Source organism: Culex quinquefasciatus, chromosome 2 (assembly GCF_015732765.1).
Source record: "Culex quinquefasciatus strain JHB chromosome 2, VPISU_Cqui_1.0_pri_paternal, whole genome shotgun sequence".
NCBI lineage: Eukaryota > Metazoa > Arthropoda > Insecta > Diptera > Culicidae > Culex > Culex quinquefasciatus.
The window spans coordinates 110,419,993-110,436,688 of NC_051862.1; the positions used below are offsets into that span (position 1 = coordinate 110,419,993).

General features: G+C 39.1%; 1 long non-coding RNA gene across 1 annotated transcript; it reads right to left on the bottom strand.

The window, feature by feature from the left end:
- Positions 1-8,170: 8,170 nt before the first annotated feature.
- On the bottom strand, positions 8,171-14,837 carry LOC119766633. The gene is made up of 2 exons (XR_005277021.1): positions 14,554-14,837; positions 8,171-8,357 (listed from the first exon to the last, which is right to left on the bottom strand). It is a non-coding gene; the product is annotated as an uncharacterized LOC119766633 (long non-coding RNA).
- Between the last annotated feature and the right edge of the window lie 1,859 nt (positions 14,838-16,696).

A 16,696-nucleotide genomic window follows, 5' to 3' on the forward strand; every position in this document is an offset into this window, starting at 1 on the left:
TGTTAATTGATAAACAAATTTTCAGACCTGCCATGCTTTATGCTATGCCGATCTGGACAAGTTGCTTAACCAGGAAGAAAAAACTTCAGAGGATTCAGAACAAAATTCTGAAAATGATTCTGAAACTTCCTCCCTGGTTCAGCACCAGTGAACTTCATCAATTAGCCGAAGTTGACACTTTGGATGTTATGTCCAATAAGATAATTGATGCATTTCGACAAAAATCATTGCAGTCTTCAGCTGCATTGATCCACTCTTTATATAGTTTATAAGTTAGTTTTAAGGTATCCCTTTTCCCTTTTGTACATGTAGGACCTCCTACATTTGAAATCACTGAATAGCGAAAGCTACAATATTTCATGAATAAATGAAAGTTGCTAGTATTTAAAATTGAGGTGAAAAGTCATCGATTGTGATTGGACACTCAATAATATTTTAACTGAATGAATGTACATGGAAGAGAAAATCAAAATAAATATAAATAAAAAAAAAAAATCTTCTCATATTAAATACGCGCTGATCCCTGATTTGCCTGACGGGATTGGAAGTCTAAATATAGATCGAGTTTCCTTCAGATGCTTGCTTCTATGTTTAGGCGGGGCCGAACAATGCCCAGCGACCTCGGAATTGGACCGCAAGGAGCTCTGTCATTCTGAAACGGGTCGTTGGAAGCAGCGCGAGGGCTATCACCACCTTATACCCGGGACTGAGATAAGTTGTATCAGGATTCGGCATATACAAAGTCTGATACAAACTATACTTTCCCATAATATCGCTACCGGTTAGCGGGTATTGGATTTTACCACACACACCACACACAGAGAGAGAGCGAGTTGTGGCGCTATAACCACGGCAGATAGTGTCCACAAAAAAAAAATATGAGGATTGCTATGCTCAAGACAAAACATGGAAATTGAACTTAACTTGAAAAACATTTTCCCTCTTAGAAATAACTGAAAAATATAATATTCAAAATAAAAAAAATTATTTCATTTCTGGGGTGTAACCTTTGTCAGGGAAATTATGGGGTCCACATTTTTTTTGGCTTCTCTCAATTATAGTTATTGAAATTTTAGACAAGTCAAAATTTACAATTTCTGAAAAAGAAGATTAGAGAAGCATTGGTTTATTCGAACTTGAAAATCAAACATTGAACATTTAATGTTCTTAATATTATTTGAATATTCAAATGCTTTTCTGATTATTTTATATAATTTTGCTTCGATATTTATATTTTTGGATATTTTCCGAGAGTCTCGAGCGTATTTCCCGGGAACCGAGAGGTTCAAAAATGGTCGATTTCCCGTGAATTCCCGCTCGTCACCCTCTACTTATGATAGATTAGAGATTAGAAGTCATGTTGATTACAGACAGAATGGTAAAAAACAGTTTGTTTATTTGAAATCATCTGACCCGGTGGTCTCAATGAAGTTTGGTTGCTTAAAACTAATAAGAACTTTACAAACATAAATATAGTCAAGTTATCAAAACATAAATTTAAACAAAACATGATTTAACGGCTAGATCTTCTTCTTCTTGATGCTCGTTGTTGCGGGTTTTCAGCAGGACGAGATGAACGAGAACGATCTCGGAGTTCAGTTCGATACATACCATACCAATCAGCATAGCGCACCAGGTACGCGTGCTGTAGCAAGAAGACGCTTCCATCTTTCTCGGTCTTGTGCTGCTGCTCTCCAATTTCCCAGGTTACAGATCTTCCGGATATCACCATTCACTTGATCTCCCCACCGTGCGCGCGGTTTCCCTGCTCTTCTGCCTGTTCCGCCAGCTGGTTCAGCGCGGTCAAAAAGCAGTCTGACAGACTGGCCCTCGTACATTCGGGCGACATGGCCGGCCCACCTGAGCCTCCCGATCTTCGCCTGGGTGGCGATGGTCGGTTCTTCAAGAAACGCGTGCAGTTCGTGGTTCATGCATCGTCGCCACACTCCGTCAGACACCTGCACTCCACCGTAGATCGTTCGTAGCACCTTCCGTTCGAAAACTCCAAGGGCACGTTCGTCCACCTGCCGCATCGTCCAGGTCTCGTGGCCATAGAGGACTACCGGTCTGATCAGTGTTCTGTACATCGTCAGCTTCGTGCGGCGTTGCACTCGATCCGAAGTGCAACGCCGCACGATTCCCAGCAAAAATACGAGTCCGGATCTCTTTGCTGGTGTCGTTATCGGCGGTTACCAGCGATCCCAAGTACACGAACTCGCTCACCTCCTCCAACTCATCACCATCCACAGTTAGAGGGGTGAGACTTGGGGGGCCGGCATCCTTCGAACCCCTTCCTCTCATGTACTTCGTCTTCGTCGTATTCATGCCAAGTCCTACACGCCTTGCTTGTACCTTCAGTCGGGTGTAGACGTCCATCACCGTCTCCAGGTTTCTTGCCACAATGTCGATGTCATCGGCAAAAGCAAGCAACTGGTAGGACTTGTTCATTATCGTGCCACTCGTTTCGATGCCCGCCCTTCGTATAATGCCCTCAAGGACGATGTTGAATAGCGCACAGGATAAGCCATCACCTTGCCGCAGCCCTCGGCGTGATCCAAAGGGTTCCGCTAATTCCCCCGAAACACGCACGTGACACATCACACCATCCAAGGTAGTTTTGATCAGCCGAGTCAGTTTATCCGGGAATCCGTTCTCGTGCATAATCTGCCATAGCTGCTCGCGGTCGACTGTATCATAGGCCGCCTTGAAGTCGATGGAGATGTGATGTGTGGGCACGTTGTACTCACGACATTTCTCGAGGATCTGTCGGAGACAAAATATTTGGTCCGTGGTGGCGCGCGCGCCAGTGAAGCCCGCTTGGTAGGGCCCCACGAACCTCCTTGCGTGGGGTGACAGCTGACGGCAGAGGATCTGGGAGAGGATTTTGTAGGCCGCGTTGATAAGCGTAATGCCGCGGTAGTTACCGCAGTCCAGCTTATCGCCCTTTTTGTAGATGGGGCACACGACACCATCCATCCATTCCTCCGGTAGCTTCTCCTCCTCCCAGATCTTGGAAATCACGCAGTGAAGCGCCCTCGCTAGTTTCTCTCCTCCATATTTGAAGAGCTCACTAGGTAACCGATCCTTTCCGGCAGCTCTGTTGTTCTTCAGCTTCCTGATCTCCCTCTTCACCGTCTCCAGATCAGGTGCTGGGAACTGTTCATCAGCTGCGGGCGCTCCAAGGTTGACTCCATCGCCGTCTCCGTCCGCTTCATCGCCGTTGAGGTGCTCGTTGAAGTATTGCTTCCTCCTGTCCAACACCTCGCTCTTGTTTACGATCAGGTTTCCACCGTTGTCCCTGCAAACGTCGGCTCGCGGCACGAAGCCTTTGCGGGACCGGTTCACCTTCTCGTAAAACTTCCGCGTTTCGTTAGCTCGGAACAGCTGCTCCATTTCTGCGCAATCCCGGTCTTCCTGCTGGCGCTTCTTGAGCTTGAAAACCGCGACTTGCCGATTCCGAGCCTGCCGGTATCGTTCCACGTTCCCTCTCGTCGCCTTGTGCAGCTGCTTGTCGTAAGCTGCTTTCTTCTCGGCGGTAATCTGTTGGCACTCGTCGTCGTACCAATCGTTTCGACTGACTCGGATCGCACTACCCAGTGTGGCTTCCGCTGCACTGCCGATGGCTGAGCGTATGTGGCTCCAACCACCCTCGAGCGAGGCTGCGCCAAGTTCCTCCTCACCTGGCAGATTCGCTTCCAGCTGCTGCGCGTAACTGTGGGCCACTTCCCCGTTCTGCAGACACGCGGTGTTGAACGGAGGGGCCCGCCGGCTTCGGCGTTGGTTGTACACCGTCGACAGCTTTGAGCGCATGTCAACTCCAAATAGGTAGTGGTCCGAGTCAATATTCGCACCGCGAAAGGTGCGCACGTGCGTTACGTCCGAGAAGAATCGGCCGTCGATCAGGACGTGGTCGATTTGCGTTTTCGTCCGTTGGTCAGGTGATGTCCAGGTGGCTTTGTGGATGTCCTTGCGAGGAAAGTAGGTGCTCCTGACCACCATTCCACGGGAGGCTGCGAAGTCGATGCAGCGTTGGCCGTTGGCGTTCGTGACCGCATGTAGACTTTCTGGGCCTATTGTCGGTCGAAACATTTCCTCCCTTCCGAACCGAGCGTTCATGTCCCCAATGATGATCTTTACATCCTGCCACGGACAGCCGTCGTACACCTCCTCCAGCGTCGCGTAGAATGCTTCCTTCTCATCATCGGTCTTTTCTTCGTGGGGGCAGTGCACGTTGATGATGCTGTAGTTGAAGAAACGGCCTCTTATCCTCAACTTACACATCCGCTCGCTGATCGCCGTGAAGCCGAACACGCGATCCTGCATCTTGCCCCGCACGATAAAGCCGGTACCCAGCTTCTTGTCCTTGCCGCCGCTCAGATAAAAACGGGAATTGGTCTGCCGACCTGGCCAGTCGAGCACCTGCTCCTCCTCCAAGCACACCTCCTGCAGTGCCACAACATCGAAGTTGCGAGGTTGCAACTCCTTTGCTAAGGCGAATTCGAAACCCAAGAATTTTAAAGACCTGCAGTTCCAAGAGCCGAGTCGCCAATCGGTGGTCTGCTTTTCTATGGGCTTCTGCCGTTTGTTTCGGATTTCTAGCCTTCTTGCCATTCGCGATCCTCTTTTTCGGTAGGCAGCCTTATCAGGGCTGCGCTACCTAGTCTCGGGGTGGAGAACCACCTACGAGCTACCGAGACTTAGCTCCGGTTTTCTCACGACACCGTAACGGGGCTTTTATCTCGAAGCCTAACGGTCTTCATATCCGGAAGAGGACGTCTTCTACTGTGTGTGTAAGAGCGTTTCACTACTAGCACCAAATTTCACAATAATAAAATTTATTTTATTTTTTGCAAAAAAGTTTAAAACTTTTTGCCCGTTTTCTTTTTTCAAAAATTGCACACTCGGCACACCGCGCGCGGTTTCAATTAGTGTTGAACGGCCCGAGCGGTTTAGGTTTTCAGGATTTTTGTGATATTTACTAGAGTCAAAACAGATCAGTAAACTTCACTTATTTGTATATTACACTTTTGAAAGATTACATTTTTTTTTGCGGTAACACTCTCAACTTTTACGCGCACGATCACATCACTCAACTGTTTGTTGATAATTTCATTAAGACCTCCGTCGAGCCAATTCTCTACGTTGAAGCCAGACTTGTCCTCCAGACCTCTTCGCCGAGCCATGCCAGACCCCGAACTCCTAAGTCCCGGGTGGACTCTTCACTGCGGCTAAGTCCCGGCGGACTCTTCACAGCGGCTAAGTCCCGGTGGACTCTTCACAGCGGCTAAGTCCCGGCGGACTCTTCACAGCGGCTAAGTCCCGGCGGACTGCGGCCTCCACCGCTAAGTCCGGCTGGACTGGGGCCTCTGCTACTGGTGGCTGCTGGCGGGTCCGGCTGGTCTGGGGCGTCTTCTGGAACTGGAACTGGACTGGGCTTGAACTGGCTGGAACTGACTGGAACTAACTGGGACTAACTCAAGAATTTTGGGGTTTTTATAGTCAGTCCCCGAAAACTCTACTAAATTTTGTTCTACTAAAAGTGGTCCGTTTCGATGAGAAGCATCGATGAACCTCATGAATTAAATTATGCAGACCTCTGCAATTCTTCATGACTTTCCGTATGGTGTAGTGAGTACACCTCAAAATCGGAAGTCATGGGTTCGAACCGTTGTCGTGAAACTTTAAATTATGTTATTGGAATATCAAAATTATGTTCCTCAAACATTCTCAAAATGTAAGTCAATAATGAGAAGGTCGAATTCTTCATTGAACAAACATGCCAATGAATTTGGTTAAGCCACACCCCCAATTTCCCCTGTGTAATAACATCGCACATTCATAATTGAAAGCTTAACCATTTTTTTGATTGCCTAACAATTGGCGAAATTTAATAAAGGGCTTTTCAGGTGAGGATGACTCATGATCCACACCTGTACATAAGCTTAATTCTTTGTCGCGCAACGCGAGTCGACGGGTAAAATTATTTATGCTTGCGTAAGCGCGCATGGTCAGAACTGTGGTGAGGATCGAAAAATGGACAAATTTAATGATTTAAATTTGAGGTCGCTGCATTCCCCCACACTTACCAGCTAGATGTTTGTATTCTTGAAAAGCATTAAGAACATCTATCGAAAGTTATTTGTAGGTTGGAAGAATATTCCCAAAATTAATAATTTGATTTGTGAAAAAAATACTTTGCAAAAAATCATAAAAAGATACTTTAATGGCTGGCTATAAAAAATGATTTAAAAAAAATGGTTCGGTTAATCTCCCCCACACTTATCAGCTAGATGATCGTCTGAAAGAAATGATCATCTATGGAAAGAATATTGTCGGGTGTAGTGATCGCGCGGTTTACAATTTGTTCTTCTTGTGCTTCCTTGTAAATTGCTTTATAATTATAATTGCTCTTTTGATTTTTCTACTGTAAAATTATTTTCATCACTCTTTTGATCTTCTGTCCTATTAAATTACTTGACTTACTGTTTTGAACTTCTCTTGTAAAATTATTTTCATTGAAACTGATTTAAATAAACTTGCATTTGAAATTAATTTTCATTATCTCTCCTAAAAAAAATCATTGCATTTTTCCCACTGTAGGCAAAATTTGTTGTTGTTGTAGAACTGTGTTGATCGGCTGGTTGTTATCGTCGTCGTCTTCCATCAAAAATCGTCTTTATCGTGAGGCTATTCATTCCACAGTGACTTGATCAATTGGTCAGTTTTCGAGGCTAAGGTGTTGAATTTCGTCGATTAGTGCAATTGTTGTTTCCATCATGAATTATGCTTCATAACTCAACTGTGAGTTGACTGTGGTCAATTTTGAGAGTGCATTGACTTCTCTCTTGCTGAGTATTGTGAATTGTTCGTAAATCCAGTATTTTTTTTCCAAAATTGACTTTTCCGGATGCTTTGTATCTTTGACAATCTCAAATTATTGACATCGGTTGATGTAATTATTTTTCCAAATGTTTAGGACATGTCGTTTGTCCGAAATTGTCTTTTCGTGTAATTTACAACTTTGGCTTTTGTAAATTAATGACATCGGATGATGTTATCATTTGTTTATCATGAAATTCTCCTTTTCCATAGTTTCAGACGTGCAGTATGATCTCAACTTGCAATTTTGTTCCATAATTGATGTTTCTCATTTCGATCATCTTTACTTCGCTTAATTCCACATTTCAATTTGGTAATTTGTTTTACGTGAATGTCTTGTTACCAAAAATTGCGTTTTAATTCGACTTGATCCTCATTGATATGACCTTTAACAACTACATCAACACCGTTACCTGTTCAACTTCCCGCATGACTCACCATCTTGCCATCACAAACTTCTGCATACGAACGCGTAGAACTTCTCAGCATACGAACGCGTCGATCATCTCAAGTCGTCTCGTCTCTCATCTCTGCCATATTTTACTTCAGTTTCTAATTTTGTTTCTCCCACAAAAATGTCTTACTTGTTTTCTTCGTATGAACAATATTTTATAATTTTCAGAAATCTATCAGTTCATTTCTGTGCAAAATTGAAATTCAAATTTACTTACAATCTTATAAATCTTGTTGATATTTTTATATGAAATCAGTTCTATTATTTTTAATACTTACAAAAAATCATTTCTAATCGACTATTATTTTTATACTTGAATAAAAAAATTACTCTATAAAGTTTTTCATTGATCTATACATCCTATCATCTTGTCATTGCAAAACTGCGTATGTTAAAATATCCTTTCTGTTATTCCAACTTTTTATGAAATCTGTATGTCATTCAGTGTTTTCAAATCTGTTACACTCATTCAGTCTATTTGTTAATTTGAGCAATTCGCAATAAAATGTTGAATTTGCAAGAAAATTTGTTGGTTCAATTTTCAGTCTAATGATAATGTTCTGATTTTTTTTTCCCTCTGAATTTTATCAGTTTAAAGGTGTTTTTCCCTTGAAGCGTTATTTTATCCCTTAAAAATCCCTTGAAGCATTATTTATCCCTTGATTTTCCCTTGAAGCATTATTTATCCATTCCCTTTAATTATCATTTGACTATCTCCATAAAGTGCAAATGTTTTGAAATGTTATTAACATATTGAATCCCCCCATGGATTACAACTGTTTGAAGCTTTATTCGACATAAAAACTCTCCCCATAGAGTACAATTGTCTACTTTTTAATCCCTTTGGCGTTGCTTTATCAGTTTATGTATCCCTAGATCGGAACTTTTACCGTCCTTTTCGATCTTTTTAGATTCCCCACGATATACTCACAAATTTTACCCTTTCTTGAGCTGTAGTCCATATTCGTCTTTGCAAGCGTCCTTGCTGATATTGTTGTCTTCTTGATCGTCTTCCAATGGTTTCCTGTAAATCCTTCGTATAAGCATATAACATTCTGAAAATAAATTCTTAATACTTTGTTAAGTAAATTATAAAACACATGTTTACATTCAACATTCATTCTGGGGCGCGCCTCCCTTGTCCAATTATTCTCACACACATTCTTACTTGCATACATGTTGTTTTGAAACATTTAATAATCACACCATCTTCATTTGCTTGTCGTTGAAATTTAGTTATTGTTCAGTCCGTTTGATTTGTTTTTATTTGTAGTTAAAAATTGCGTCATTGTTTTTCCAATACCCTGTTAACCCTTTTTAGCTCAATTAAGTATATTCCCAAAATTGCAACCCAACAGCTTCTCAATTGTTTTAACGTGTTTCATCACTGCTTCATTATTATGTTTATATTTGATCATTATCGCTTCACGTGTTTTTCAAAAAAATAATAATGTATAAACTCAGTACTGGTATTTTTCTTAATCTGTTTCTTGTTTAAAACCCCATCAATTCAATCATTTATAAAAATTATCTTTCATCCCCAATTCATAACATTCTTGTTTGCGCATTTTTTTGATAATAATCATTCATATTTTGTTTAACTCAACATTAATTCATTTATCATATCAAATCAATCATATATTCTTTTTTCATGTTTATTTTTCTATATTAAAAAAATCGGTATTTGTAACACATTTGTTTGATTCATTTAGTTCTCTTGATAACAATCGTTTAAATTCTCTTAATCGTCGTTCTTTTTACTTATTCATCAATCGTATCAATTCAATATATTTTTTTCATATAATTTTTTGAATATACATAAATAATCCCGTGTTTATAACATATATTTTGATTCATACAGTCTTTTATTAATAATTGTTTATATGATACTATGTCATTGATTTCATTCATCGTCATTTTATCTATATTCCATTAAATTTTAATGTAATTGTAATTTTAAAATATTTTATCTTGTATTGGAGCATTTAATTTTAATGTATTTTCAATATGTATTGTTTAAAAAAATGTCAAATATATTTTCATACGGGTGTATTCTGAACTATAATTTAGTGTTATGTTAATCATTATATTTTTTAAGTCTATTATTATGTACATCTTCAAATTTGTTGCCATTTTTAATAGTGGTTGTTTGATCGCTGTTAAATTTAACGATATCGTAAGGGCCTCGCCATTTATTTTGTAACTTTTGACCAATTCCTGTTTGTACCATTTGTACCAAAACTCTATCTCCCCACATTGGTACCCAATCATTTGTCTTTTTGTCATAAATTTCCTTTCTTTTTTCTTTTGACAATATTAAGTTGTTTCTAGCAGTTTCATGAGCATCCTTGAATATATCTTTCATTGAACAAATATAGTCGTCATAATTTAAATCTGAATCATTGATTTTATAAATTGTGCTTGGTATAGTAGCTTTTCTTCCATACAAAAGTTCATAGGAGAATATCCAGTTGATGAATTTTCTGTAGTGTTGTATTCAAACATAAAATATGGTATTAATTCATCCCAACATTGTGGATCTTTGCCAATAAAATTTCGCAAATAAACTTTCAACTCTCTATTTGATCTCTCTACTAAATTAGCTTGAGGATGATATGCACTTGTAACGATCTTTTTAATGTGTAATATTTTGCATGTATGTTGCAATAATTTGCTTACAAAGTTTGTACCTCGATCGGTTACAACTTCTTTAGGAGCACCAAATTTACAAACAAAGTTTTCGACAAAAGTTCTAGCAACAGTAGTACTTTCTTGGTTTTCCATGGGAGCTACAATCAAAAATCTTGTTAAATCATCTTGTATCACAAGTCCACAATTGTTTCCATTATTAGAAATTGGTAACATAACCACATCCATATAAATTTTATCAAAGGGTTCATACGATGTTGTCGTAATTTTCATTGGCATCTTATTTGCTGGCCATATTTTATTCTTTTGTGGGTCTCGTGGCGCAGGGGTAGCGGCTTCGGCTGCCGATCCCGATGATGCTATGAGACGCGGGTTCGATTCCCGCCTTATCCACTGAGCTTCTATCGGATGGTGAAGTAAAACGTCGGTCCCGGTTTCTCCTGTCTCGTCAGAGGCGCTGGAGCAGAAATCCCACGTTAGAGGAAGGCCATGCCCCGGGGGGCGTAGTGCCAATAGTTTCGTTTTTTTATTTTATTCTTTTGACAAGAATCACATTGCTTTACATAATTCAAAACATCTCTTCGCATATTTTCCCATGTAAATAGAGGACTCATTCTTTTAATCATTCGATTACCTCCGACATGACCACCCAACGGTGCGTCGTGAAAATCTTTAAGCACTTGATCTCTGTCTTCTGGCTTTACATAAATTCGTTCATTTTCTGTTGCATATAGTGTAAATGACTTTGAAAGTTTCATTGCAAAAAATCGTAATAAGTTTAGTTCCAACTCTGTTTTAAATATTCTATGAGAAATAATTTGTATAACTGATGCATCTTTAGCAAAATCAGGATAATCTTTAAAGCTTTTAAATAAACCATCGAAAAATTCTTCATTCTTAACTGCTGAACGATATGTTCCATTCAAAATTAAACCCCAAATTTTCTTTTGCGGGATTACAAATATATTTTCATTGGTATAATCCTTAATACCATGTGGAAGGGCAATATATTTACTCAATTCTTTGTGTACCGTAACACTGTTTAATATCATAAATGTAGCTTCGGCTTGTTCAAATGGTATAATATTTTTCGAAAATTTTAAAACATTAAAATCGATATCTGTTTCTTGGAAATCCTTGTAGGTAAATGTTTTATCGTTGCTATCATCGTCATTATCTAAATTTATGTCAATTTGTTGAAGTCCATTCATATTATTATTCCAATTAGTATTGTTTCTAAATGAATTCTGTCTGTTTGGAGTATTTGTTGAGTTTTGATTATCTGAAATATTTTGTCTATTTTGTTTTGCTTGTTGACGAGTTGTAATTGCTACTAATTTTGATGCATGTTTATCATCTGCATGATCTTCATCATTATTTAAACGTGAGAGAAAATCTGCAACCACATTTTCCTTTCCTTGCTTGTAACGAATTTCACATCCAATGCCTTGGATTTTCAAACGAAGCTTTGTCAACGTTGGTGAAGTTTCCTTCAAATGCCATAGAGCTACCAATGGTCTATGATCTGTGTAAACGATAAAATCTTGGTTATAAATAAAATGTTTGAAGTGGTCTACTGCCCAAACAATAGCTAGTAGTTCCTTCTCAATGGTGAAATAATTTCTTTCAGCCCCGATAAGCGCACGACTTGCGTAAGCGATGGGGTGATCATTTGACTTCTCATTAGTAAGAACTGCTCCGATAGCATAATCGCTAGCATCAGTTGTCAAAACAAATTTGTCATTGTAGTTCGGTCTAACTAAAACTGGTTCTGAAATTAAATGGTTCTTTAATTCTTCAAAAGCATTTTCACATTCTTGTGTCCAAATAAATTTCACATTTTTCTTTAATAATGCATTAAGTGGCTTACGTTTATCTGCAATGTTTGGAATAAATTTTCCATAAAAATTAATAGTTCCCAAAAATGATCTCACATTTTTAATCGTCTGCGGCCTTTTCATGTTTTTGATTGTATCAATATTTTCACTAGTTGGTCGAATACCTTCTTCATTAATAATATGACCCAAATATCTGACTTCTTTGTGTAAAATTTTATATTTTGATGGTTCAACTTTTAAATTATGTTCATGTAATGCATTCAAAACTTTATATAAATTTTCATTGTGTTCTTCTATAGTTCTTCCAAATACAATAATATCATCCAAGTATACAAACGCATTAACAGGTTGTATTTCATAAATAAGTGTGAATGTAAATTTTTGAAATGTTGATGGACTATTTTTCAGTCCCATTGGCATTCTTAAAAATGTTGAAAAAGCGGTTTTCGCAGCATCCTTTGGGTTAATTGGGATTTGATAAAATCCTGATTTCAAGTCAATGGTTGAGAAATATCGAGCTTCTCCAATACTGTCCAAAATTTCGCTAATAAGCGGTATAGGATACACAAATGGTTTAGTAATTGTATTTAGGTCTCGAAAATCCACTACAATTCTGTAGCGTTTGTTGCCTTCGGCGTCTAAGTCTTTCTTTGGGATGCATAATACCGGTGCATTCCACGGACTTTACTTGGGCGCATTATCCCTAATTTTAGCATTTCTTCCACTTGTTCTTCTACGTGTTTCTTGGTAGCTTCAGGAAATCTATATTGTCTTTTATTAATTGGAATTTCAGTTGTTGTCTCTATATCGTGCATGGTTAAATTGGTATAAGTCAACTCGTCACCCTCTAAATAAAATATTTCATTAAAATCATTCAAAATATTATTAATTTCTTGATTAATATCACCTTTCAAGTGGTCTGTTTTAACCAATTCATAAATTTTTCTCATTCTGTCGTTGCCTGTAAGTTTCTCATGCTTCATATTTTCAATCACATCATAATCCCGATCGTTTTCTAAATTCATCTCTTTTTGGTAATCTTGGTTATCATCATCAATTTCAATTTGATTGTCATAATACTCTTCAATGCACGGTTGGATTCTGCCATTGCAGCCATTGTCATTATCATAATTATTTCCATTATTTTCATCATAATTTGTATTAAAATTGTCATAACTATTTGCTTCAATACCTGCCATATTTACTTTGTTTATATTTTCAATGTCATTGATTCTAAATAAATTGGTCATTTCATGATTATTATATTGCATACTATTTGTGTCAGGCGTTCGTAAAACTATGTTGTCGAAACTTTGACTAATATATAAGGTGTATTTCTTTAGAAAATGTGCTCCAAGAATTGCATCATCAGCGAAATGCTTCAAAATGTAGAACTTTTCCTCGTATTTTGAATTTCCTATCAATAAAATCATATTTACAGATCCTACTGTATCTTCTGCTATTCCATGAACCCCTCTAATGGAAATTCTATCGTTGAAATCAATGTTAGTTAAACGCATATTACTAACCACATCCCATCTTACAAAATTGTTACATGATGCGGAGTCAATTATAAATTTGTGAAATTTTGTTGGCCTTGCCAAGGTAGCAATATTTGCATAAAATATTGAATCATTATTGAAATTGATTTTTAATGTTTCATGTGTTAGAATGTATTCGTTAAATTGCAGTTTAAAATTATTTGGAATTTGATTTTTATTGCGTCGACTATTTGTATAAGTTCGTTTTAAAGTGCTCTTTGCAGTATTCGTTTTATAACATTCATAAAATTTGTTAGCTTGATAATTATTTCTTTGATAAACCCAAGTAACATTTTTTTCCAGGAGTTCTACAAGAGCTCTTCAAGATAGCTACAGCATAGCAGTTTGGACTGCGGTAGGATAAAACTCTCTTCAAGTACTCTTCCAAACTCCTGAAGAAGTTTTGAAGAGAATTTTATCCTACCGCGGTCCAAACTGCTATGCTGTAGCTATCTTGAAGAGCTCTTGTAGAACTCCTGGAAAAAATGTTACTTGGGAAAAATTTGTATTTTTATTGTATCTGAAATTTCTGATTTTTTTTTTGTCAAAATTAAGTTTTGAATTTTCAGTACTAGCAAGTAACCTTTGTTCGAGAGTTCTTAAAGACTCTCTGTCAATTCGTTCATTTTCTAAAAATTCTAGCAAATTTTCCAACTTCATATGACGGTTATTCGTGGCAATTTCTTTGATTTCATTATTTATAATTCCAACTATAAAGTGGCTTTTTAAGCTATAAGCTGTAAATGAATTTTCATTGTAACTTTGATCAATTTTTATGATTTCGTAATTTATGTCAAGAATTCTACTTGCATATGATTTAAATGTTTCATCCCGTCCTTGTTTCAGAGTTTCAATTTGTTCAATTATACTACCAAAAGTAGTTTTGATACCAAACTCTCTAATTAAATTTGCCTTGGTTTCTTCCCAAGTGTTTGCATAAATTCGTTTAATACGTGCTGCTGCTTTAAATTTTAGTTTCATAAAAACAATATTTAAAAATTTACTCTGATCTTCGCCTTCAGGAATTTGATCAGCATAATAATCTATTAACATTAAAAATTGGTCCAGTGAGTCTAATGACCCATCGAATTCTGGAATAAGCTGGATAAAATCCTTCATCTCCAAATTCGCCATCTTTAAGCGTGTTTTTAACTATTTACATCAAATTTCGGTATAACTTTTGTTTACTCACCCTAAACTGCCAGATTTCCATGGTCGTCTTCTTGGGTGTCCGATGTGGCTGATTTTCGTCTCCAGTTGGTCCAGATGATCTCGTCATTGTTGAATCCCTAGTGTTGTCCGTTGTTGGCCGGTTTTGAAATTTTCGATGCTTCTGCCATTGGTTGAGCCCGTTTTGGTTCCATCTCGTACTGCTGCACATTTGCTTCCATCTTAGAACTCCTCACATAACATTTTCTTCAATTTAACGTTTTTTTTTCACTATTTTAACTGTTTGTTGCTTCGCGAAATCATTTTGTTCATTAACTTTCACACATAGTCACATTTTCAACTCTCGGTTCTGTCCAATCATAATGGCGTGTCCAAACACACACAGCGTTGCTTTCCGCTAGTCACCACCTGAACGGCCCGAGCGGTTTAGGCTTTCAGGATTTTTGTGATATTTACTAGAGTCAAAACAGATCAGTAAACTTCACTTATTTGTATATTACACTTTTGAAAGATTACATTTTTTTTGCGGTAACACTCTCAACTTTTACGCGCACGATCACATCACTCAACTGTTTGTTGATAATTTCATTAAGACCTCCGTCGAGCCAATTCTCTACGTTGAAGCCAGACTTGTCCTCCAGACCTCTTCGCCGAGCCATGCCAGACCCCGAACTCCTAAGTCCCGGGTGGACTCTTCACTGCGGCTAAGTCCCGGCGGACTCTTCACTGCGGCTAAGTCCCGGCGGACTCTTCACAGCGGCTAAGTCCCGGCGGACTCTTCACAGCGGCTAAGTCCCGGCGGACTGCGGCCTCCACCGCTAAGTCCGGCTGGACTGGGGCCTCTGCTACTGGTGGCTGCTGGCGGGTCCGGCTGGTCTGGGGCGTCTTCTGGAACTGGAACTGGACTGGGCTTGAACTGGCTGGAACTGACTGGAACTAACTGGGACTAACTCAAGAATTTTGGGGTTTTTATAGTCAGTCCCCGAAAACTCTACTAAATTTTGTTCTACTAAAAGTGGTCCGTTTCGATGAGAAGCATCGATGAACCTCATGAATTAAATTATGCAGACCTCTGCAATTCTTCATGACTTTCCGTATGGTGTAGTGAGTACACCTCAAAATCGGAAGTCATGGGTTCGAACCGTTGTCGTGAAACTTTAAATTATGTTATTGGAATATCAAAATTATGTTCCTCAAACATTCTCAAAATGTAAGTCAATAATGAGAAGGTCGAATTCTTCATTGAACAAACATGCCAATGAATTTGGTTAAGCCACACCCCCAATTTCCCCTGTGTAATAACATCGCACATTCATAATTGAAAGCTTAACCATTTTTTTGATTGCCTAACAATTGGCGAAATTTAATAAAGGGCTTTTCAGGTGAGGATGACTCATGATCCACACCTGTACATAAGCTTAATTATTTGTCGCGCAACGCGAGTCGACGGGTAAAATTATTTATGCTTGCGTAAGCGCGCATGGTCAGAACTGTGGTGAGGATCGAAAAATGGACAAATTTAATGATTTAAATTTGAGGTCGCTGCAGTGTGCGTATACGCAATCGACACGACTGCACTGCCACTGGTCTTGTTGCTACACCACACTTAGCCCTTTGTTCTGCTTGTTTGTCCCGCGACGACGACGATGGATGGCAAAAATAAATTCACTTTTGTTGCCCGGCCGTCGATTGCGGGTCAATTATAACACGCGATGCCGGTTCGCGACGCACTTCGGCGTTGGTTAAACACACTTTCGGCCACGACGGAACGGTAATTCGGTGGTTCTAGGTTCACTTTCGTGGAGCTGTATCGAGGTGCAATAACAACGTGCGGCGCACACACACACACAGTTCAGTTCGAAGTCTTTCCAAAAATCGGCTCACAGGTTCGTGGAAGTCGAACAGATGGTAGAACTCGTTGAAAGCTGTGGCCAGCGCACGAATAGGGGAGTTTTCCGCATAAACCGTACGGACCAACGGGCGTGAGAGGAATCCAGGGGTTGGGCGTAGATTCCTTGGCTGCACTCTGGCATTTAACTGGAAAAGAAGATTAGGGGAGTCGATTTCAGAGGTAATAACTTTCGCAGCGAATACAGCCCTTGAGATTGTTCGCCGGTTTTGGAGCGTCTCTATTCCAAGCAGGTTGCACCGAGTTTCGTAGCTTG